The sequence below is a fragment of the Cervus elaphus genome, chromosome 8 (assembly GCF_910594005.1).
Source record: "Cervus elaphus chromosome 8, mCerEla1.1, whole genome shotgun sequence".
In the NCBI taxonomy this organism is placed as follows: domain Eukaryota; kingdom Metazoa; phylum Chordata; class Mammalia; order Artiodactyla; family Cervidae; genus Cervus; species Cervus elaphus.
In genome coordinates, this window is record NC_057822.1 from 53,315,914 (window position 1) to 53,338,780 (window position 22,867).

The 22,867-nt window shown below is 36.5% G+C and overlaps 1 protein-coding gene across 1 annotated transcript in view; it reads left to right on the plus strand.

Moving 5' to 3' along the window:
- The window catches only part of TMEFF2 (transmembrane protein with EGF like and two follistatin like domains 2), a 281,659-nt gene that overhangs the window by 18,271 nt on the left and 240,521 nt on the right, over positions 1-22,867 (plus strand). The gene's annotated exons all lie outside the window — the stretch shown is intronic.

The window sequence follows — 22,867 nt, forward strand, 5'->3', positions numbered from 1 at the left end:
GACAGAATACTCATAGAAAATCATTTAAATATTGTTTTTTTAAAATACATAATGACAAGGTATTGATACTAATACATACATAGCTATTATGTAAACAGGAACATAATTACCAAATTAATAGTTTGAAACTGAAGGAGCTTTAGTTTATTAAAGAAAAATAAAAAAGATAAAGAAACTGTAAGCCAGTGAAAATAAGATAATGTCTTTACTTCTTTGATTAATCTATAGTTATTTTTACTAACACAAGATATATGTTTTCATGATTTAGTTGTGTGTTTAAAGAAGTATATAAGAGGCAGAAACTTTCAAAATTTTATATGATATACTTATTGCCAAATAATATTTTACTTATGGATTGAACCCTCACTGGTAAATTTCCCAAAATGCTTTTCCAGTTGAAATTCAAACAAAATTCTATCTTTATTTACAACAAGAAAAAATAGAAACAACTAAATATAATTTCAACAAGAATACTGAAAAGAGAATGAATAAAAACATAAACATTCTCTCAGGATCTTGATTAAGTTATATAAAATGATTAAATGCATGTTTCTATTAAACCTTATTTTTTAATGAAGAATTTGATAAAAGATGAGGAAAGAAGGTGTTGGAGTCAGGAAAGTCAAATTTTACTGCTTACCTTATCTGGTTTGGGCAACAAGTTAGAGATTTATCAAGTCAAAGGCGTAACTAGTTCAAATAAGCAACACCCAGAGAGTAAAATTAGAGCAGCATATTGGAGCACAGTTTTTTTTCATAAAGACTGAAATTGAATAGGAGTCATGATTCAGTACCATGAGAGTATGAATTTATTTCCATATCACATGACATTAGACAGTCATTTGATATTGAGATAATCTTACTGTTTCTAAGAAATTATTTTTTCCTCTGGCTGATTAATACAATATTCCTAAGAAAGCTTCCCTGCAAGTTTTGGAAAGATGAGCTTCTAAGATCAAGCAAACTTTAAAGAGAAAAAGGAAAAAAGTTTTTTGAGTAGATATTTCACTATCAGACTATTAAGAAATCCATCAGTTTGTTAAAATGTCAATTTTGGAAGGGAGCAGTTCTATGAAAAATTCTGCATTATTTACTGGCTACTTAGTTTTATGTGTAGGCTACTTAATTTGAAAGATATTATATTGTTTCAACTGTTCCACTCTTCACACATCTTATTAATTTTTTGGCATCTTAAAAAAAAACACAGAATTATTTTCATTGCTCCTTTTGTTAAAGCATCATGGTATACTTTTTTCTAATTGAGTCTTTTCCTCATATCATACATCATTTCATCATTGTTTTCAATAATAAGGTGTAGTGGGTGTATCAGATACTAGTTGCCAGTTTTTCCTTCATTGTATTTAGCACATGCAATTGACAGTAAAGTCAACCTCACTTTTCCTTGTTGAATTCTAGACTGAAATATTTTCATTATTTTTTCCTGTGATCTGTATAAGGGGATTTTTTTTAAGGAAATCACTTTAATTTCATGAATAAGACATTTATAACTTAAATTTCATATATTCGTTGCACACTATATTCCTTTGTTTTTTCTCCTTTTAAAAAATTTCTCTTCCTTTCAATTATATGTGCTTTATATTAACTTGGAGGAAAAGTAAACAAAACAACTTCTTAAGACATAATTGCTTTGAAAAGAAAATAAAAGCATATAACCCATTTAATTCTGAGCTGTATTCTTTATAAAGAGTTGTTTTTCTGAAAGTTGTGGTAAATGAGTATTACTCCTAGCTGTTTGTTTTGTTTTTAGTCAGAGACTCAATAATTTTTGTTTTGTTTTGTTTTTACTTGAATTTATTTTTTCTAGTCTGTGTTCTTTGCTCTGAAATACTAATGGTTTTAATTTTCCATATTTTTTAACTTTAGTACAAAATTATAGAAAACTTAATAACTAGAACCTAAAAGCATAGTTTAGAGCGACCTGCACAATTCTAGTTCACATATTGATTGGATTATATGGAAAATATATTTGACTTGCTACCTCTGCTAAATAAAGGATGGACTTGCTCTGTATTCTGATGGAGTTCCTATTACCAAGATATCTAGAAAAGCCAGAATCAGTTCCCTTTGAATTAACCAGAAGTGATTGAATTACCTATGATTGGTTAATCCAACAGTCCTAGTTAGTGATTGTCCTAACCAGTCTCTATAGGATATATTCTCAATAACATGTATTTGGTTAATAATCAGGGTATCTTTGCAAGCACTTTGGATAGTTAATGGTTATTTTTCTAATTTCTTTTTACAAAAGTTAATATACTTCCCAAATGTAGTGCATTGATCTGAATAGTGAAGTGAACAATTTTATTTGGAAAACACATATGTGTGACTATCATAAATTACATGGTTAAATCAAATCCAAATCCAAAACACTTTATAAATACATAAGGTTTTACTTTTTTAGATTGTCCTATATTCTTAAACAAATAAATATTAGCATTGAATGTTAGACCTGATTTTTTTAAAAAATTAAGTTTAACTTATTTGCACAAGGATGTATCTCATTTATTGCACTTGAGGAAACATTTTTACAGTATAAAAGGGATCTAAATGTTTCATAAAATTTATGCTAACTTGTTTTTGTATGTTTTATAGAAGGTTTAACTATCTTTAACTATTGATCTATTTATTTATTAAGGAAATACTAATATAAAGAATAATCTTGTGTTATTAGTTTTGAGTGAAACACCAGCTGTTTATGGAATTCTCTGTTTTCAAGCAAAAACGTTTAGTTGAAAAGGCATCTTCACCAAATAACCTTTTGGATAGACTCATACTTGAAAAAACAATTCAGGTTAAACTATAATTAGCTATATATGTGTCTGATAGAAAGGTAATATGTAGTAAAGTGTGGACAAAATTCCAAAGAATTTCAGAAAGTAGTAAAAAGAAAGGGGTTGGTGTGTTTCAAGTACTTATATATATGAAGATAATGTTGTAAATAAGAAAACGGGTGTTTGTAGGAGGGATAATAACATCTTCTCCACCCACGGACTTCCTTAAGCAACAAACACAGCAGTGTGAAAGAAGTATTAAAGGAGCCTCTTCTCAAAATCTAGGGCTGTGTGGGTGGCTAAGGGATAATTTTTAACACCTGCTCTTATTTCAGAGTCTTTCAGTCATATTATAAGATAAGACCACGAATATTTTCCATTAAGCTTAACATATATTTCTGGATTAACTAGACTTCTGACAGATTCCTAAAAACAAAAACAAGTCCTGAAAAAAAAAGTATATTTTAGCAATTAAAAGAATGATAAACATATTATCCTGCTAGAAGTCTGGAAGAATTCATGATTAAATTTTAATAACATCTTATGGGAAGTTGTATGATAATGTCTATAGAAACAAAATGTCTCTAAGACATACAACATGGATGCAATGGGTATATTTTTAATTCATGAGGTAAAATGAAGCTCTGGGGCTTCATACAACTTATACAATTATATAGTTTTAAGAGATTTATTTAATAATTTAATCAAGAGCTTAATGTCAGATATGTACAGCAACATATCAAATTAAATTTATATCTATTGTATGAAGTCTGATTTTTATTTTAATAATCCAGATAATGGCTATTATGATGACTTTAATGCACAAAATAAGTTACGCTGTGTTTTATTTAATGCAAAATTGTCCTATGCAGATTATCTTTGTATAATTTTACTTGGATATACATAATTAAGACATTTATTTTATATATACTTTAGCTAGAAAAAGAAATATTTACATCACAGCTAAATGTAGACCCTAGGCTGTTTCTGATCATGTAGATTGCTAAAAACCAGAAAACAGTGTTGTAACAAGTTTGAGAACTAAAAAGTTATTTTTAAGCAATTTATAGATTTCTAATGTGGATTTGATGATATTCAGGAATTACGCTGAGTTGAACAAGCCTCCTATCAGCTGGAGACCATGACAAGGTTTCTGGAGCTCTAAAGCTGAATATGACACAGTTCTTTATACTCAAGGAGATTTACATGTAAATTCTTTTCTTAGCACGCAATGGGAAAATTATGATTCTAATTATCAAAAGAGAAATAATCCCCTGTAGAAATAAAATGTTAAGTGCACTATAAATAACAAGGAACTGAATGTTCATTCCATAAAATATTCTTATATCAGGGTAAGTAATTTTTCTTCCACTTTGCTATATCAGTTCCCATTCTTGATCTCAGTCTGTACCTCTCCACCTTACTGTCACAGTCGAGTTCTGGCAGAAACAGTGTGCCTCACCGTGTGTTTTCTCTCCTGGGTACACGTTACAGCCAAAGTCTGACAGGCATCGGTTGTCAGCAACCTCATCGGAAATACTGATTAGCTGAAAAATTCTACCATGTACGCAAAGTTTGAGATTTTTCCATGGCAATACACACAAGGAGGAAGCAGAAACTGCTCTTGCTTTTGCTATTCTACACCTAAGAGCTGCTGTTCTGCCTGGAGATGAGTTTATAGACATCTGAACCATAGACGAAATACATCTCAGGTTTTCATGGAGCAGAATCCATTTTGCTTCCTCTGCAGCTCAAAGAAAACCAATATTGTGGTGGAGCGATGAAATAGAGGTAGGATGAATGAAGATAATGGATAACGAAAATGGAAAAATAAAACAAGCAAACAAAAGGAGGAAAACAAAGTGAGAATGGAAAATGAAAAGGGAGAACAAGTCTTTGTTACCAACATATCTTCACACATGACTACCATCTTAAAAATAAAAATAACTTTTTTTTTCGAGTAGAATGATAATAATTGACTGAATTTCCAGAGAAGATTGCTTGGGGATGTGAAATGGATACCACAAACATTTTCTTTTTCTGAATCACTTATATAGATTTCTAAAAACCGTATCTAGGAAAGTAAATGTAATCATTATGTACAGTGTGATAGACATGGCTTTGGGCTAAGAATCAGGAGATTTGTATTCTAAATTTTTAATTGGCTTAAAGGCCTATTTGAGTTTACTTGCAAACTCCTTGGAGATTCATTCATTTTATTGGTAAAGGAGAATAGTATCTGCTTATAGGGAAAGATGATTATAATAAACTAATGGAAAAGACTTTGGATTCCAAAAAATGAAATGAAAAGAATTTATATTAATTTTGTTCTTTTTTCCCATTTAAAAATATAATTTCTCTGAAGGGTTTAATTGAAATTTGGATCTTTTAATTAGTAAGTTTTAAGTTCATGGTCTAAAGTATTAATGCTGAGATAATAACAACTCTACAAATCCAATCACAGTTTTCAGTATTTAGAGGGGATAGCTAGCTTTGCACTTTTTGAAGGGGAGCGAAATCATAGTTTTGATATTGGAGAAACTGCAGTTCTATATGACAGGTAAGAAATAGGGAACAATTTTTTAAAAATTCAAAACTGTTCAGTTCAGTTCAGTTGCTCAGTCATGTCCAACTCTTTGTGACCCCATGGACTGCAGCATGCCAGGTCTCCCTGTCCATCACTAACTCCCAGAGTTTACTCAAACTCATGTCCATTGAGGTGGTGATGCCATCCAACCATCTCATCCTCGGTCGTCCACTTCTCCTCCTGCCTTCAACCTTTCCCAGCTTCAGGGTCTTTTCCAATGAGTCAAATCTTCACATCAGGTGGCCAAAGTATTGGAGCTTCAGCTTTAGCATCAGTCCTTCCAATGAATATTCAGGACTGATTTCCTTTAGAATGGACTGGTTGGATCTCCTTGCAGTCCAAGGAGCTCTCAAGAGTCTTCTCCAACACCACAGTTCAAAAGCATTCATTCTTCAGCACTCAGCTTTCTCTATAGTCCAACTCTCACATCCATACATGACTACTGGAAAAAACATAGCATTGACTAGACAGACCTTTGTCAGCAAAGCAATGTCTCTGCTTTTTAATTTGCTGGCTAGCTTGGTCATAGCTTTTCTTCCAAGGAGCAAGTGTCATTTAATTTAATGGCCGCAATCACCATCTGCAGTGATTTTGGAGCCCAAGAAAATAAAGTCCCTCACTGTTTTCATTCTTTCCCCATCTATTTGCCATGAAGTGATGGGATCAGATGCCATGATCTTTGTTTTATGAAAGTTGAGTTTTAAGCCAGCTTTTTCACTCTCCTCTTTCACTTTTATCAAGAGACTCTTTAGTTCCTCTTCGTTTTCTGCCGTAAGGGTGGTATCATCTTCATATCTAAGGTTATTGATATTTTTCCTGGCAGACTTAATTCCAGCTTGTGCTTCATCCAGCCTGGCATTTCACATGATGTACTCTACATAGAAGCTAAATAAGCAGGGTGAAAATATACAGCTTTGACATACTCCTTTCCAATTTGGAATGTTTGTTGTTCCATGTCCAGTTCTAATTATTGCTTCTTGACCTGCATAAGATTTCTCAGGAGGTAGGTAAGGTGGTCTGGTATTCCCAGCTCTTTAAGAATTTTCCACAGTTAGATGTGATCTACACAAAGACTGTAGCATAGTCAATAAAGCAGAAGTAGATGTTTTTCTGGAACTCTCTTGCTTTTTCTGTGATCCAATGGATGATCAAAACAGTAAATAATTCTTAAGATTACAATGGCAGTCAGTTGCCTCTCTGTAGAAATCCAAAAAAAAAAAAAAAAAAGGGAGAAGAAGAAATGGGAGGGATTCACAATATGATGGATTTGGTATACTCACAAGGAAGAATTTTCATTAGGATGCTAAGCATTGCAAAGTTTTTCTAAGGGGATTTTAACTTTTAGAAAGAGGTTCTTTTAAAGTAGGTGGAAATACTTTATTATAGTTCTACTGGATACCAGAGCATGAATTAGATCAATCCATAAGGATACCTAACTCAGGTATAATTGTTTGTAAAATGCCCTGTGGTTTATAAAAAGCACTAATTCATTTAATCACAATAGCAACCTTTGGATATGTGGAAGATAATCAGAAAAAAAAAAATAGCATTTTACCCATAATGCCAGCAACAGTATATTATGTTAACTAAGCCAGTCCTTGAATTTCAAGAAGGAAGGAAACTATAGTCTACAACATACCCTACCTCTTGCAGTAGCTGTTTGCAACAACTATATCCAACAGACCCCATATTCTGTTTATATAAATCATAAATCTTATCAACAATCATATGAAATTTTATTATCTCTTCTCCTTACCTCCTTCTTACTCTCATTTTTATTTCTGAAACCATCTATTCTATTCAGAGTGTTAAGTTAGTCAGTTGTGTCCAGCTTTTTGCAACTCCATGAACTTTAGCCCTCCAGGTTCCTCTGTTCGTGGAATTCTTCAAGGCAAGAATACTGAAGTGGGCAGCCAATCTTTTCTCCAGGGGATCTTCTCGACCCAGGGATTGAACCCATTTTTCCTGCATTGCTGGCAGATTCTTTACCATCTGAGCCACCAGGGAAGCCCATTCTATTCAGGTAGTACTCAAACCCCTATGGGTTTTTGTGGTGGTCTATCATCAAGTTAATCATACTCATCAATCTATAGTGGTTTGCCATCTATTCTTCTCTATTAATTTTCCCTTCATCACCCATCCCTGGTCCTATTCCTGTTTGAAGTATTCACTCAAAGGTATTTTGTATATATAGAGGATCATGTCATCTGCAAACAGTGAGAGTTTCACTTCTTCTTTTCCTATCTGGATTCCTTTTACTTCTTTTTCTGCTCTGATTGCTGTGGCCAGAACTTCCAACACTATGTTGAACAGTAGTGGTGAGAGTGGGCACCCTTGTCTTGTTCCTGATTTCAGGGGAAATGCTTTCAATTTTTCACCATTGAGGGTGATGCTTGCTGTGGGTTTGTCATATATAGCTTTTATTATGTTGAGGTATGTTCCTTCTATTCCTGCTTTTTGGAGAGTTTTAATCATAAATGAGTGTTGAATTTTGTCAAAGGCTTTCTCTGCATCTATTGAGATAATCATATGGTTTTTATCTTTCAATTTGTTAATGTGGTGTATTACATTGATTGATTTGCGGATATTGAAGAATCCTTGCATTCCTGGGATAAAGCCCACTTGGTCGTGGTGTATGATTTTTTTAATATGTTGTTGGATTCTGTTTGCTAGAATTTTGTTAAGGATTTTTGCATCTATGTTCATCAGTGATATTGGCCTGTAGTTTTCTTTTTTTGTGGCATCTTTGTCAGGTTTTGGAATTAGGGTGATGGTGGCCTCATAGAATGAGTTTGGAAGTTTACCTTCTTCTGCAATTTTCTGGAAGAGTTTGAGTAAGGTAGGTGTTAGCTCTTCTCTAAATTTTTGGTAGAATTCAGCTGTGAAGCCATCTGGTCCTGGGCTTTTGTTTGCTGGAAGATTTTTGATTACAGTTTCGATTTCCTTGCCTGTGATGGGTCTGTTAAGATCTTCTATTTCTTCCTGGTTCAGTTTTGGAAAGTTATACTTTTCTAAGAATTTGTCCATTTCATCCAAGTTGTCCATTTTATTGGCATAGAGCTGCTGGTAGTAGTCTCTTATGATCCTTTGTATTTCAGTGTTGTCTGTTGTGATCTCTCCATTTTCATTTCTAATTTTGTTAATTTGGTTCTTCTCTCTTTGTTTCTTAATGAGTCTTGCTAATGGTTTGTCAATTTTGTTTATTTTTTCAAAAAACCAGCTTTTAGCTTTGTTGATTTTTGCTATGGTCTCTTTAGTTTCTATTGCATTTATTTCTGCCTTAATTTTTATGATTTCTTTCCTTCTGCTAACCCTGGGGTTCTTCATTTCTTCCTTCTCTAATTGCTTTAGGTGTAGAGTTAGGTTATTTATTTGGCTTTTTTCTTGTTTCTTGATGTAAGCCTGTAATGCTATGAACCTTCCCCTTAGCACTGCTTTTACAGTGTCCCATAGGTTTTGGGTTGTTGTGTTTTCATTTTCATTCATTTCTATACATATTTTGATTTCTTTTTTGATTTCTTCTATGATTTGTTGGTTATTCAGAAGCGTGTTATTTAGCCTCCATGTGTTTGAATTTTTAACAATTTTTTTCCTGTAATTGAGATCTAATCTTACTGCACTGTGGTCAGAAAAGATGACTGGAATGATTTCAATTTTTTTGAATTTTCCAAGACTAGATTTATGGCCCAGGATGTTGCAAATGGAGACCAAAAGAAAGCAGGAGTCGCAATACTCATATCAGATAAAATAGACTTTCAAATAAAAGCTGTGAAAAGAGACAAAGAAGGACACTACATAATGATCAAAGGATCAATCCAAGAAGAAGATATAACAATTATAAATATATATGCACCCAACATAGGAGCACCGCAATATGTACGGCAAACACTAACGAGTATGAAAGAGGAAATTAATAGTAACACAATAATAGTGGGAGACTTTAATACCCCACTCACAACTATGGATAGATCAACTAAACAGAAAATTAACAAGGAAACACAAACTTTAAATGACACAATGGACCAGCTAGACCTAATTGATATCTATAGGACATTTCACCCCAAAAAAAGCAACTTCACCTTTTTCTCAAGTGCACACGGAACCTTCTCCAGAATAGATCACATTTTGTATCCTTTAACTTGGTGGGGGGCTGGAATATGATTGTGTAAGTGATTGTAGGAAGTGGTATTTAAGACTCAGTCTCTGGAAGTGGACTCTGTGGGTTTGGTCCCCATTCCACGACTTACTAGCTATTTGACCACAGACAGGTTACTTACACAATCTATTTTAGTTTCTTCATCCATGATCCTTGCAGGGTTTCCCAAGAAATAGAATCTGAGGTTAGATTTGTACATTCGAGGTTCTCTAGTAAGGCTTTCAGGATCAGCATCAGTAGGAGAGAAGGATGTAGGACTGGGCAGATGGAGTAGGACTGGTGCAGTTTTATTATTATTTTTTCATTTAATTAGTTGGAGGCTAATTACTTTACAATATTGTAGTGGGTTTTGTCATACATTGACATGAATCAGCCATGGAGTTACATGTATTCCCCATCCCGATCCCCCCTCCCACCTCCCTCTCTACCTGATCCCTCTGGGTCTTCCCAGTGCACCAGGCCCGAGCACTTGTCTCATGCATCCAACCTGGGCTGGTGATCTGTTTCACCATAAATAATATACATGTTTCGATGCTGTTCTCTTGAAACATCCCACCCTCGCCTTCTCCCACAGAGTCCAAAATTCTGTTCTGTACATCTGTGTCTCTTTTTCTGTTTTGCATATAGGGTTATCATTACCATCTTTCTAAATTCCGTATATATGTGTTAGTATGCTGTAATGTTCTTTATCTTTCTGGCTTACTTCACTCTGTATAATGGGCTCCAGTTTCATCCATCTCATTAGAACTGGTTCAAATGAATTCTTTTTAATGGCTGAGTAATATTCCATGGAGTATATGTACCACAGCTTCCTTATCCATTTGTCTGCTGATGGGCATCTAGGTTGCTTCCATGTCCTGGCTATTATAAACAGTGCTGCGATGAACATTGGGGTGCATGTGTCTCTTTCAGACCTGGTTTCCTCGGTGTGTATGCCCAGAAGTGGGATTGCTGGGTCATATGGCAGTTCCAGTTTTTTAAGAAATCTCCACACTGTCATCCATAATGGCTGTACTAGTCTGCATTCCCACCAACAGTATAAGAGGGTTCGCTTTTCTCCACACCCTCTCCAGCATATATTGCTTGTAGACTTTGGATAGCAGCCATCCTGACTGGCATGTAATGGTACCTCATTGTGGTTTTGATTTGCATTTCTCTGATAATGAGTGATGTGGAGCATCTTTTCATGTGTTTGTTAGCCATCTGTATGTCTTCTTTGGAGAAATGTTTAGTTCTTTGGCCCATTTTTTGATTGGGTCATTTATTTTTCTGGAATTGAGCTTCAGGAGTTGCTTGTATATTTTTGAGATTAATCCTTTGTTGCTTCGTTTGCTATTATTTTCTCCCAATCTGAGGGCTGTCTTTTCACCTTACTTATAGTTTCCTTTGTTGTGCAAAAGCTTTTAAGTTTCATTAGGTCCCCTTTGTTTATTTTTGCTTTTCTTTCCAATATTCTGGGAGCTGGGTCATAGAGGATCCTGCTGTGATTCATGTCGGAGAGTGTTTTGCCTATGTTCTCCTCTAGGAGTTTCATAGTTTCTGGTCTTACATTTAGATCTTTAACCCATTTTGAGTTTATTTTTGTGTATGGTGTTAGAAAGTGTTAGTTGCATTCTTTTACAAGTGGTTGACCAGTTTTCCCAGCACCACTTGTTAAAGAGGTTGTCTTTTTTCCATTGTATATCCTTGCCTCCTTTGTCGAAGATAAGGTGTCCATAGGTTCGTGGATTTATCTCTGGGCTTTCTATTCTGTTCCATTGATCTATATTTCTGTCTTTGTGCCAGTACCATACTATCTTGATGACTATGGCTTTGTAGTAGAGCCTGAAGTCAGGCAGGTTGATTCCTCCAGTTCCATTCTTCTTTCTCAAGATTACTTTGGCTATTTGAGGTTTTTTGGTATTTCCACACAAATTGTGAAATTATTTGTTCTAGTTCTGTGAAAAATACCGTTGGTAGCTCAATAGGGATTGCATTGAATCTATAGATTGCTTTGGGTAGTATAGCCAGTTTGACAATATTGATTCTTCCAATCCATGAACACGGTATGTTTCTCCATCTGTTTGTGTCCTCTTTGATTTTGTTCATCAGTGTTTTATAGTTTTCTATGTATAGGTCTTTTGTTTCTTTAGGTAGATATGCTCCTAAGTATTTTATTCTTTTTGTTGCAATGGTGAATGGTATTGTTTCCTTAATTTCTCTGTTTTCTCATTGTTAGTGTATAGGAATGCAAGGGATTTCTGTGTGTTAATTTTACATCCTGCAACTTTGCTATATTTGTTGATTAGCTCTAGTAATTTTCTGGTAGAGTCTTTAGGGTTTTCTATGTAGAGGATCATGTCATCTGCGAACACTGAGAGTTTCACTTCTTCTTTTCCTATCTGGATTCCTTTTACTTCTTTTTCTGCTCTGATTGCTGTGGCCAAAACTTCCAACACTATGTTGAATAGTAGTGGTGAGAGTGGGCACCCTTGTCTTGTTCCTGATTTCAGGGGAAATGCTTTCAATTTTTCACCATTGAGGGTAATGCTTGCTGTGGGTTTGTCATATATAGCTTTTATTATGTTGAGGTATGTTCCTTCTATTCCTGCTTTTTGGAGAGTTTTTATCATAAATGGATGTTGAATTTTGTCAAAGGCTTTCTCTGCATCTATTGAGATAATCATATGGTTTTTATCTTTCAATTTGTTAATGTGGTGTATTACATTGATTGATTAAAGAATCCTTGCATTCCTGGGATAAAGCCCACTTGGTCATGATGTATGATTTTCTTAATATGTTGTTGGATTCTGTTTGCTAGAATTTTGTTAACGATTTTTGCATCTGTGTTCATCAGTGATATTGGCCTGTAGTTTTCTTTTTTTGTGCAGTTTTAAAAAGCCTCAGCAGGCACCATCAGGAGTTCTCAACATGGGATGGCCCCTCTGAGTTGTACTTAAAATTGGGTTGATGGGGCTGCGCCTTCACATCCCACCATTGATCACTGTTGATGTGGGTGAACCCCAAGGGAGTGTTACCTTGGACCAGGTGGCTCTCTTTAACTACAGGCTAGACCTGGAGAGGGACTCTGCTGTGATCTGTCTGTGTACAACATTCCCAGCAGAGAAGGGGCAACTGTTCATATTGCAGCATGGCATGCTCTATGATCTGTAACATTTAAAACAAGGAACAAAACATAATCCCTGCTCTTGCAGAGCTTATTTCTTGTGAAAAGAGCCAAACAGTAAACAAATAAACAAGAAAAAATATAGATTGTCAGATGGTATGCAGGAGGGAAAAAGTGAGATAAGCAAAGGTGGAAAGTTGCTTATCAGGAAGGCATGGGCAAAGATAAAGAAGTGAAGGCTCAGGATTGAGGCTTGCACATAAGCAAAAGAAGGGCATTCCAGAAGAACTGCAATGCAAAAGCTCTGAAGGTGCATAACCCCAGAAGGTCTCAGATGTTAGTTGGACTGAAGTGAGTGAGAGGATGCTTGAAGATAAGGAAGAGAGTTGGAGGTGAGCCTACAGACCCTCTTGTGGGGTTTGACTCATCCTGTGAGTGAGTCAAGAGCCATCGAGGGTCTACAGCAAAGAGAATGTTGTGATCTGACTAGTGATTTTACCAGATCTGTGTTGAAAACACAATGTGTTGAAGTCAGGGAAGAATTAGGAAAGACTACTGTAATTAAAAGAAAAAAGATGGGACTTGCCTGGTAGTCCAGTGACTTAGGCTGTGTGTTCCCAATGCAGCAGACCGAGGTTGGATCCTTGGTCAGGGAACTAGATCCCATATGCCACAATTGAAAAAGACCCTGCATGCCAAATAAGTAAACAAATATTTTTAAAAAGAATGAAAATATTTAAAGAAGAAAAAAGATAACGTTTCTTTTACCTGCTTGTCAATGTTCAGGAGTCTGTGATATGTTCTCCACAATGTCTCTTGTCCATTCCAGATGTACCAATCTGCTACCCACCTGAAAGATGTTGTCTGTGGTCCTTTAAGTAGATATCCTACTGTAGATATTGTGCAGTAGCCGAATCAATTTTTTTTTCTCTTAGGGTATTTTCATATTTAGGGTTTTATTTAAGATGTCCTTCTCTTGTTTTGATGCTTGTAAGCAAGCAGAACATTTCAGGCATTAGCAGACAGTATTTAATACATAGGAATCTCTCTGCATGCTGCAGTGCATGCCAAATTGCATTGACTTTTGTTTCAAATTTGGATTGAAAATATAGCATTTTTTTTAGTGTACTAGATGTACAATATGTATCGTAGCATATGATTTTCAATGTGTACTTAACAAAGAGCAATTTAATTTTCTCTGGTAAATTACACACTTGTTATAGCTTTGGGATTTAAAAAAATCCAGGAATAAATAGAAAACAATATGTTTAAATAATGTTAGCATTCTGGCTCAGTGAGTCAAACCAGAAGAATTATTCCAGTGACTTTCAGTTAGTCAGCTGGTTCTGAAGATAATTTTCATTTTGTATTCCTTGCTGGGATCTCTCTCTGAGAAGAATAAAAGGGGAATTAACTGGATTTTAAGTAAGGTTGAACAGATGATTCCAAGAACTTGTTTAGCAGATGGATCATTTAAATTGGATCTATTCATAATTAAATATTTATTTAATATAAAATAATAAGTACAGTTCTTATAAACTTAAACTTCTACCCCATTTTCTCTCATTTCCCAGCTGCTTTTCTCACTCCTTAATTTCATAGTTTGACTGATTGGATGGTTGTTCTGAGATTGCCTTCTGATGGGGAAGGCCACAAACAGAAATTCATATTAGTGGAACCAGTTAAAAGGGAACCCATTTCTAGTATGGCCTCTACACAAAATTAATGTACTCTGCATGTATTTGATCCTGGCTAAATTGAGAAATTTTGCATCATCTTGGAAACATTGAATTAGGGTGAGAGTCATTTCAGACACATTCCAGAGACTGTAACCTTAGCAGAAAGCCATGGCCTTTGGCAAGCAGAGTTTCTGACACGCTGATTTAAGCAGTGGTGGTGAATATTTGGTAAAGAGACATGTTGAGCCACATAGTATCATTTCACCTGAACACTTGGAGCTTTCTGATGCAGTTTAAGATCTAATCCTTAAGGATTGGAGAGTTTACAATGGTGAAGATTTTATTAAGTTACTCAAAAGACAACCATAATAGCAGTTTGAATGTGCTCCTCTTTGAAAGTAGTTGTTATTTTTAAATATAATTAAAGAGAAACAACTGGCAGTTTAGAGGAAAAGGGATATTAGTGGCAGTAATTATACTGTATCTTGAACAGTGGGATGATATTAAATGGTTATATTCTGGAAACTCATGTTCTAATTACTTTTGAGGCCCATGCTGCCCAAACAACCAGTTTCAGGCATTGATTCAGAAAACACCCTTGACCTTTCACGAAGAGAGAGCTTCCTTTCACCAAACTCTGCTTTGAAATAGAATATGGCAGAGTTATAAACCCAGTTCAATCCTATAAATCAGAACACCGTGTGCATTTTCTATTGTGAATAGCTCTCAGATTTCTGTGTCCAGACCCTTCACCAACCCCTTATTTCATCCCTCGTCATCTCTTGTCTATAATGTTGAAAAAATGCCTCCTAACATGTCTCCCTTTTTCCAGTCTTGTCCTAAAATTTTTCTTACTTGCACAGTCAGAATGATTTATAGAAAATACTTATCTGAGCATATCATTCCCCTGCCTACAACCCCACAATGGCTGTCCATCATCCTTAGAATAAAAGTCAGTCTCTCCAGTAGGAAGTACAAAGGCCTCCAGAATTGCTCCAGTACCTGCCTCACCATCCTCATCATTAATCTTCTTCACCTCAGAGCTGACAACTCCATTGTACATTTGCACTGAGAGTTCACTGAGACAAACGTCAGTAGGTTTCATGCCTCTTTGCTTTGCTAATGCTCTTCCCTCTTCCTAAAACCTGTCCTGTGCTTTTACCTAAATAGTATTCATCTTCCAAAACTAAATCAAGGATCATATAATATAGGGAGAGTGCTGTAAATCTGCTGATTGGACTAAATGCCATTCTACTTTGTATCACTAATCTGATTCACTGAAGTAGCATGTTTATGTATGTGCTTACAGCTAATTATTAACACCCTTAGATGCAGACCACAAGGCCATATGCTTAGGAGGATATCATCGAACCTTTGCTCAGCTGAGCTAAGGCTCTAAAACTAACAAAAAAAGTATGCTTAAATTTTGAATTGTTTCTATTCACATTTGGATACTACAGTTTATTTGAAATTCTTAAATAAAAGTTAAATGTGAAGAGTTTCGTATGCTAAAATAACTGTAGAATTATTTTAACTCAATAGAAAAGAACTAAAAAAAAAAAAAAAAAAACAGAGAGTAAGAGAATGATCCATGCCACCAAGAATAAGACAAGAAGATGATATTCGCAAGCCTAAAAGAGCTTCAAAAATATCCAAGACCTAAGGAAATTCAAGGGAATCCAAGAGGAGCCTATCAAAAATATAGGCTACCAGCTTAAGCTCAGAAGCTTTCCTTTTGCATTTCCTTTATTTTTGAAATACAAGGCATCTGATACTATTAATATCAATTTGTTCATTTGTGATTTGCCTCATTCTTCTAAAAGTGGTGTGCAAAGAAAAAAAATTGAAGTTATTTTAGGATTCTAGTTAGTTTACAGGTAATTGAGATAATTTTACCCAATGTGAATACTTTATCCCAGTTCCAAATTACTTATTAAAATACCAAATGACTTTAGCCAGAGAATAAAGTCATTTGGAAATCCATTTGGTACCTTCATTTAGTTTGACATTGAACCAGTGGGGGGAAAATAAAAGACTGTCTTTTCTGAGTTTTCAGGGAATTAAAATGATTACCCCACATAAAATGTACTTTAATCATAGACTAATACTGCCTGAAGAGTAAAACACTTGATATTAATTTCTTAGAGCTAGAAAAGAAAGAAAGTGAAGTCGCTCAGTTGTGTCCAAGTCTTTGCAACCCCGTGGACTGTAACCTACCAGGCTTCTCTGTCCGTGGGATCTCCAGGCAAAAATACTGGAGTGGGTTGTCATTTCCTTCTCCAGGGGATTTTCCTGACCCAGGGATCAAGCCCAGGACTCCTGCATTGCAGGAAGACGCTTTACCCTCTGAGCCACCAGGGAAACCCAGAGCTAGCAAGTTTCTTCGTTAAATGGAGTAAGAAAGCAGAACTCTTGTGAGCTTCAGCTTTCAGCTTACGAAACATACAATGGTATATGAAGAGGAAAGGGCCTCCTCTGTATGATGCCATGAAGATTTTAGAGGAAATGATTTTAAAGCAAGTCACTGTGCTATCATCAGACTGAAAGTAAAGATCCAGCCAGCAGAATTTCATAGAAGTGGGCCTGGCATGTAGTAGGTGCCTGATAAGTATTTGTGAGATTAATGCATGGATGAATGAATTGCTAGAACAGCCATATGAACTCCTACAATAGCAATTAACTGATCCATGTGTGAACAAGGAGGCCATGGTCCCACCTCCCAGTAACTGCTAACTGTGGCCCTCGACTTACTTAGAGTAGGCATCGGAAATGCCATGAGATGTCATTCCTCAAGAAATCTGAAGAGTGATTCTATTTCTTCTACCAACTCTGAGTCACAGCCCTTCCTCACATCCCTATGCTCTTTTTTTTTTTTTTTTCATCTGTTTTCCCCATGAATGAAACTGGAACAATATGGTAATGCTGTACTCAGATATAAAAGGAGATATTTATAGGGGATAAAGAGGAGAGTTTGGAGAAACAAGATAGGAGAGCAATCTGGTAAGAGAGAAGGGTTTTTTGATGCAAAATATCAGAAAAAAAGGAGAAAGTGGTGGTGTTCAACATGTTGTCTAAAAAAGGTTTTTAGTGTCCATCTAAAGGACAAAAAATGTGGAATGTTGTTGAAGCTGAAACTCCAGTATTTTGGCCACCTGATGCGGAGAGCTGACTCATTTGAAAAGACCCTGATGTGGGGAAAGATTGAGGGCAGGGGTAGAAGGGGTCAACAGAGGATGAGATGGTTGGATGGCATCACCGACACAATGGACACGGGTTTGAGTGGACTCCAGGAGTTGGTGATGGACAGGGAGGCCTGGCGTGTACAGTTCATGGGGTCGCAAAGAGTCAGACATGACTGAGCGACTGAACTGAACTGAAATAGCTTCAGACTTGGGTAGGCAGTACTGTTGTTTTTTTTTTTTTTTTTTTTTTTAATATGTTCCAACTCTTTAATATTTCTTTCCATATTAACACATCAAATATTTACTCATTTAGTGCATTTCTCCTTTGATAGTTTCTATACCCCAACACATACATGTTTTGAGAAGAAAATTTTCTCAAGAAAAAGTTGATGCAGACAAAGATTTTCCTTCTAACTCCACCCACACAAATATTTTCTCACCCATATAAAATAGTATTTAATGCTGCCAGAGAATATTTCATTAGGAAAAACAGATCTTGTTCTTACCAGACAAGACAAAGGTTGAAATCAATGCTTCAGACTGCTGAGTAGGAGATCTAACAACCTGCCCTTACCCCAGCACTTTTGCAATGTGTTTGCAGAACTTGAATGCCTCAGGATGCTATTATACTAGAGGGTATCCAGTTAAATAATATTGAGCAATGGAGCATAATTTGACCTATTTTGAATAGTCACAGATAAGGTGAAGAACTTGCTCCAACTTGCTGCAATACTTTTCCAGTTTTCACATGGAAAATCCTGCATCCTAGGAGACTCCACAAAAATAACGATGCAGAAATAAGGATGATATGGTGCCTAAGTCACATAGGAAAGGCTAAGAAGTCTTACGGTTTAGAAACTTGCTAAATTTTGTTTAAAAAGTATTTTAAAACAACACCTGACCATGAATCATTTTTCTTAAACAAATATATTTTAAAAATTAAAGGAATTAGTAATTTAGGGTACATACTTTAGGAAACTCTGCTCCAACCCTAACCATTTATCTCTTGACCCCTGCAATTTCATCAGCAGTATGTGTTACAGGGCATATGGAGACCTGAGGGATGATCTACCAATTGTGACTGAGTCTCCTTCTAAACCTTAGACTGCTTAAGCCTCAGGCTGGAAACTTAGAAGAATTTCCGTATAGAAATAATTTCATCACTTCAAAATCATTCTCTTTCACAAATATTTACCTGTCTTAATGCAGAGCTTTTAGGAGTTTCATGTGGTTGTTGTTTAGTTGCTAAGTTCTGTCTGACTCTTTTGTGACTCCAGGGACTGTAGCCCGCCAGGCTCCTCTGTCCAGGGGATTTCCCAGGGAAGAACATTGGAGTGGGTTGTCATTTCCTTCTCCAGGGGATCTTTCTGACCCAGAGATGGAACCTGTGTCTCCTGTTTTCTGTGTGGGAATAACCATACCTACAGAGGGGAGGAGAGAGGACAAGGAGATAAAAATGCATAGAATGGAATAGAAACCTTTTCAATGTCTGGAGATGGAGAAAAATTCAGAATCAGAGCTGCTTGTTCAGTCACTCAGCTGTGTCTGACTCTTTGCGACCCCATGGGCTGCAGCAGGCCAGGTTTCCCCAACCTTCACCATTTTCTGGAGCTTGCTCAAACTCATGTCCATTGAGTTGGTAATGCCATCCAACCATCTCATCCTCTGTCATCCCTTTCTCCTCCTGCTTTCAACCTTTCCCAGCATCAAAGTCTTTTCTAATGAGTCAGCTGTTTGCATCAGGTGGCTAAAGCATTGGAACTTCAGCTTCAGCATCAGTCTTTCTAATGAATATTCAGGGCTGATTTCCTTTAGGATTGACTGGTTTGATCTCCTCGCTGTCCACAGGATTCTCAAGAGTCTTCTCCAACATCACAGTTCAAAAGCATCAATTCTTAGTTTCATTCTGTACTTGTCACCACATCACAAACTAGGACAGGTGCCTCTTCCTGCACCTGCAAATTTGGTTAAAGAAGGCAAGCCCATTTTAAGTGATCTACAAAGGATTAGCTGAGTGGATTCATGAAAGGGACTCTGTTATGCTGAATAATGTATTTGTTCCAAGAAAACCTTAAACTTTTCTAAATTCAGAGATATTTTTCCTAAGTTTTTGTAAGTACTCTTCAGCTCTAAATATCTGAGAATTAAAAAGTACTATTTCTGACATTTCTAGCACACATTATTTACTGATAATGCTGAGAGAACATTCCTTTTAATAAAATTTCTAATTTTCATACCTCTGGGATGAGGTCAAGCAAAAGAAAAAGGCTTTAGCTTCATACCACTCCCTGAGGTTACCAGAATGAAAAGGAATAGTTGGAAAAGTACCTCAAATAGTGTATTGCTTTTAGGTGTGCTGCTTTCAAACTGGGCAATTATAGAAACAGTGGTAGAGACACATCCCTGCTAATTTACTATGCATAGCAGTAGACATGTCACTGAAACTCATACAGCTCACCTATCTGAACAATTGATAAGCCTCGTGTAACACTCTAGAGACTATTTTATACTGTCTTGTATTCAGTTCAGTTCAGTTCAGTTCAGTCGCTCAGTCGTGTCCGACTCTTTGCGACCCCATGAATCGCAACACACCAGGCCTCCCTGTCCATCACCAACTCCTGGAGTTTACTCAAACTCATGCCCATCGAGTCGGTGATGCCATCCAGCCATCTCATCCTCTGCCGTCCCCTTCTCCTCCTGCCCCCAATCCCTCCCAGCATCAGGGTCTTTTCCAATGAGTCAACTCTTCGCATGAGGTGGCCAAAGTATTGGAGTTTCAGCTTCAACATCAGTCCTTCCAATGAACACCCAGGACTGATCTCCTTCAGGGTGGACTGGTTGGATCTCCTTGCAGTCCAAGGGACTCTCAAGAGTCTTCTCCAACACCACAGTTCAGAAGCATCAATTTTTTGGTGCTCAGCTTTCTTCACAGTCCAACTCTCACATCCATACATGACCACTGGAAAAACCATAGCCTTGACCAGACGGACCTTTGTTGGCAAAGTAATGTCTCTGCTTTTTAATATGCTGTCTAGGTTGGTCATAACTTTCCTTCCAAGGAGTAAGTGTCTTTTAATTTCATGGCTGCAGTCACCATCTGCAGTGATTTTGGAGCCCAAAAAATAAAGTCTACAAAGTTTCCACTGTTTCCCCATCTATTTGCCATGAAGTGATGGGACCAGATGCAATGATCTTAGTTTTCTGAATGTTAAGCTTTAAACCAACTTTTTCACTCTTCTCTTTCACTTTCATTAAGAGGCTTTTTAGTTCCTCTTCACTTTCTGCAATAAGGGTGGTATCATCTGCATACTGAGGTTATTGATATTTCTCCCGGCAATCTTGATTTGTGCTTCTTCCAGCCCAGCGTTTCTCATGATGTACTCTGCATATAAGTTAAATAAGCAGGGTGACAATATACAGCCTTGACATACTCCTTTTCCTATTTGGAACCAGTCAGTTGTTCCATGTCCAGTTCTAACTGTTGCTTCCTGACCTGCATACAGGTTTATCAGGAGGCAGGTCAGGTGGTCTGGTTTGCCCATCTCTTCTTGTATTAAGATCTTATAATGAGCACCTACTCTGTGTTAGATACTTTACAGCCACATTGTACATCCTTGTTATAACTATTCAAGAAAGACATGTCTCCATTTTCCAATGAAGACAATAAATGGCACCCAGGTTAAAATGCTTGTGCCTGGCCATGTGGTTAGTGGCGCAGGTGGGGTTTAACCCACGCTCTGAAGCTCCGCTGTGACTCTCTCTTCTCCACTGTTCCCAGTGCAGTCTACCATACATGTTAAAGTCAGAGATTTAAAATATGTAACTTTTCATATGGAAATATATTAAACAGGTATTAGTTTCATTAAAGGAAGATGTTGCTGTTAAGTAGGAATTTTGCACTAATCAGAAAAATGTGTATGCTTTTTGTTTTGTGTGATGTGCCTTTGGTTTATTAGTCCTCGGTGCATACACACACACACACACACACACACACACACAGTTTTTTTATTCAGAGCATTCATTTCACTAGTATTTATTGATAATACAGTACTTCCTTCTATGTTACACTATATACTCTTTTGATTTAATAATATGGCATAATATTACTATACTTGTGCCAACCATGTCTTAAATGCTTGTGATACAGAAAAAAGTCTCTGTTTCTGAAACTTATTTCTAAAGGGAAGAAAAAGACATAAGCCAAGCAAATAAATAAACAAGAACATTTCAGAGAGTGATAATTGCCTTTAGTAAAGTGAAACAGTGACGCACTTCAGAGTGCCGGAGTTTTGTGGGAAGAGTGAGACCTGCCGTGTTCTGTGCTCAGACACTCAGTCAAGTCCAGAACGCTATCTGCAGCCTCAGGGACGGCAGCCTGCCAGGCTCCTCTGTCCATGGAGATTCTCCAGGCAAGAATACTGGTGTGGGTTGCCATGCCCTCCTCCAGAGGATCTTCCCTACCCAGGGATTGAACCTGCATCTCCTGAGTCTCCTGCATTGGCAGGTGGATTCTTCACCTGCTGAGCCATTGGGGAAGCTCTGAGATTTGGACTGAATGCCTAAATTGTGCACCAAGATCCCAAGGCAAGGCGCTAGAGAAAGCAAATGTCAATGCTCTAAAGACCTCAGTGAAATCCAGAAACAGGAAGAAGGTAAATATAGTTTGAACACGGTGATTGAGCAGGAAAGTGTTAGGATAAGAGAGTGGAGAAGTGGGGAAGAATTTGGGTTTTATTTATAGTGTCATGGGAAGCATTTGGAGGAGAGTAATATGATCTGGCTTATATTTTTAAAAGACTGGTCCAGCTGCTATGTGGAGAATGAATTATAGATGAAACAAGAGAGAAACCAAAAAAATCAGCAAAAAGGATTATTGTAGTAGAAAAGGTAAAGATGATCCAAGCCTAACTGGAGTGCTGGCAAAAAAGATGGTGAGAAGGTGACAGATATGCTGATATCCCAGGTCTACTCACATGACCTTTCATTCCTCTCCATGTGGGCATCGGTGTGAACAAAAATGTCATATGCCAACACAAAGAAGGATCTAGGAAGGAAAAGGAAAAAAGATTAAAATCCTATCACCTCATTGTGTGCCCTTAAAATTCTCCATACACATTTGGCATGAGTGAATATATAGGTTTGCTTCTAAGACATGAAAATGTTTCGTAAAAGGCATCATTTTTAAAAACCAAAGCTCATGTATTCAGCCTATTGTATTCATCTAAGGCAATTTTCTGACTTCAAGAGGGAAAGCAGATTGATGTACTTTGGGAATTTTCAACCAGTGGCTTTTCAATAAAGCCTGGATCTACTGATGTTTTTGTTTTTCATTTACCATTTTAAATTTATACCACTTGAGCATCAT